The sequence below is a fragment of the Theobroma cacao genome, chromosome 9 (assembly GCF_053813885.1).
Source record: "Theobroma cacao isolate CCN51 chromosome 9, ASM5381388v1, whole genome shotgun sequence".
Lineage (NCBI taxonomy): Eukaryota > Viridiplantae > Streptophyta > Magnoliopsida > Malvales > Malvaceae > Theobroma > Theobroma cacao.
Window position 1 is genome coordinate 48970751 of NC_142647.1, and position 3569 is coordinate 48974319.

Genomic DNA, 3569 nt, shown 5'->3' on the forward strand with positions numbered 1-3569 from the left:
GCAAATTCTGGGTCTGGAGACCCTGCAAATCAAGTCCCAAAAAAAGAACAAGAACAAGAAGCATATGCAAACATGGGAAATTTATTATCATATTACATTATAGTACAACCAAAAACATAAGGACAAACCCCACAGATACAACAGGGCCTCTTCCATGAACATCACCTCCCTTCAAAAACTGGCAGAAACAACTATGGAAGAGGGCTTAACTGACAAAATAGGAACTAAATGACTTACATGGGTTCTTATCCCCTACAGTTAACTGATAAAAACATGAGTTAATGTAGGGTTACATAAACTTTCTAAAGTTAAAAACCAAGACAGAAGCTGTGATCTGAATAAAAAATGACAGATTTTCACAGCCTAGCTATTTAGAATATATAGATACCGCCTTTTCCGGTTTAGACAAATATGTAGGGAAAGGGCTTCAGAACCACGGAACACATATCACAATTCGGAGAATTGAGACGAAAAACAGAGGATATGAAGGTGATTTTAACCCAAATGGCCTTTTTGCTAAGAGATGTCACCATTTCCTTCAGAGTTATACCCACTTTGCGGTGGGGTTGTGGTTGTAGAGGAGGTGCTCTTCCCATCACTGCCTTCTCCTTTGTTTTTCCCCAGGGACTGCTTCGCCTTTGAGGCTGCAGAAACGACAGTCTTGACCACGCTCTCAAAAATTTGAGCCTTTACTTGACCTCTCCTGGGGGGAAGATTTCTTTCCTTCTTCCTCTGGGGAGTAGTAGATGCAGTCGCCATCGATATCAAAACAGATTAATCTGCAGGGAAAACAGAGAAGCAACAGAGTAAGAAAATAGAACAGGACAGAAAAATGAGGACAAAAAGTGAACAGATCAAGCTTTAATCAAACTTCAAAGAAGAAGAAAAAGAAAATATAGGAGTCATGCAAGAAAAAGAGAGATGCATTTATACTTCTAAATGGAGATACAAGCGAGGATTGTAATTTACGGTCTCTGCTAATACAAACAGGGATCCAGCAGAGTCTTAGCTTTACAACAAAAGAAGAAAAACAAAAAAAAAACACAACAATTTACATATAAAGAAGAAGACCAGGGGAGATGAAGCGGGAGGAATAGGAATGAGGGGAAGGGGAATGGGAAACTTTTGTGAAATGCAAGGGAATTAGTAGGAGTTTGAAGAGGGTGGTGATAGCTCAATTTATAGAGCAAATATTTGATGAAGGGGGCAGCCAACTTGGTGCAAAAATGATATTGCCTTGTCCTTACTTCTATTGCCTACTTGCTGTATGGCCTTGGGCCCTGGGCCTTGATGTTGGTATCCCATGTTACAAGGAAGCTTTGGGTTCAAGGGAGGTGTCCCCAATCAAAAAATTAAATACGTACAGTTGGGGTTTGTGGATTTGTCAAGGGGGATAAGGAATGTATAATTTCTTTGCAAGTTCTCATAGTCAGAACTCAGGATGGTTACACTTCACACCAATCTGAGCGGAATCTCAGAAGAATCTGTTAATAGATTCCCTTTTCCTTCTTTTTCCTGGTTATATACATGATGGAGTATCCTTCTTCTATCTCCCCCGTTTACACTATGTTTTGGTTTACTTTAATGGAACAGGGGAAATTGAGGGCAAGCCATCATCCTGCCATTGTCCTGTAAGAAACCTTTTGTCTTATATTCTTCATAAGGAAAAAAACAGAAAAGGGAATGCCACCTCCATGGTACCATTACCTGTTGGAGATTTTCAAATAGAGACGTACTCAACACTTAAATTAACACCTAAGAGACATTACTTAAACGTGGTTTGACATTTATTATCTATATTGACAGTTGCTTTTATTCTTGTTAGGGGGCGGAGGGGAGGATTTTACTTCCATTACTATGTACATCATTGATTCATTGAATAAAATTTTTCCTTCACAAGCTGAGGGGAAAGTCAAGAGAAAGCATTGTTTCTGGTTTTTCTTATGCATTAAGACAAAAATCACACACAGACAGCAACTTTGGGTATACAAATCAAACCATGCGTGAGGCTTCAAATGTTGCCTGAACTTGTTTTCCTAGCCATGTGAAATTTTAACAAGATGGCAATGGCAGTCAAGTTACCCTGCTTGCACACAATTGTCTCAGCCGCCTTCTCTGCCACATCAGACTCCATTAGATGACAAGTAACAGACTAAAGAAAAAAGCAAAAAGAAATATAAACAAACTAGTGATCTTTTGCTTGCATTATGATATGGAAAAAGTGCAAGGGGAATATAAAAAAACGGCTCTTTTATCTAACTAAAACTTTGAAACATTGCATCCCAATGGTTAAATATAACCAATTAAAAGTGACATTTCTTTGAGATATACAATGATGTCACACTGTTTCTTTTTCCAATATAAATTGTATGTATGACAGAAATTGATGCCACTTGTCATGTTATTTGTCTTCCTTTCTAGGATAAGTTCCAAGTTTTCCACATCCCATTTGCTATCAGCTAATGAATTGCCATAGGGTGACAATCAAAAGAGGGTCAAGAACAAATGGCCTTTCAGGTTCAATTAAATGATGCTTTTAAGGGGGGGAAGTGGTGATGTTATGTATGGGGATTTTTGACTTGAAGGTTGAAGCATGCTTAAGGAGAGAAAAGAAAGTAGCAATATGTTTTGGCAAATCCAGCTAAGTTTACATCATCAGTTTGAATTCAAATCCTTGAACTCACCCAAACCCTATAGTATCAGAAACTGTTTAGACAGAAGAGGTCTGTCATTTTCTCAATGACTCATTCAGGGTAATTAAGTTGAAGCATGCTCAAGCTGGATCAAAACCTTGGTTTTGGCATTGACATCAGAGTTTGATCTTGTATTGGCAATCCTTCTCATCTTGAAAATTGAAGCAATGGAACTCTCTGGTCCGCCCCTAGATCCCTATTTCAAATTGGAAAGGATAATTTCCCATTGCAAAGGACTTGGAATCAAGCTCTTGGCAATTAAATAATTATGCAATTGGTATGTTGAATATTATAGTTACACGTATTAATTTACTTGTGTCTAGTTTGTAAATAGGCAAATATTTATTTTGATGTAACAGGCTTCCTTTTATTTTTTCTTTTCTTTTCTGGACAGTAGGCTGTAGTCTTGTATAAATACGTGTAACTGTTTCTTAACCAAGAAGAGAATTCGGTTATCATTTTTCTTCCCTTTCTAAGATTCTCTTCATTCTTTAATAAAGTCCTTCTTTTCCAGCTTTCTGGTACAAATCGAACATGGTATCAGAGCCAGATCGAAGCTAGATTTGAAGTTCATCACATCGAATACTGCAGATTCTTGGTTAGCTCATCTGTTGTTTTTTCATCTCTTTCATTTTCTCTCACAATTTCTACTTCATCTACCAGTTTCTTCCTTCTTTAATCAAACCCTAGGATGGCAAATTCATCTGTAAGATCACAGATTTCACCTGCAGAAAATCCACTATCACCATATTACATCCATCACTCTGATCTCCATGGGTCATTATTAATAAATCCTAAACTTACTACTGCCAATTACATGTCATGGAGTCGGGCTTTCTTGCTTGCACTCTCAATTCACAAGAAGAGGGGATTTAT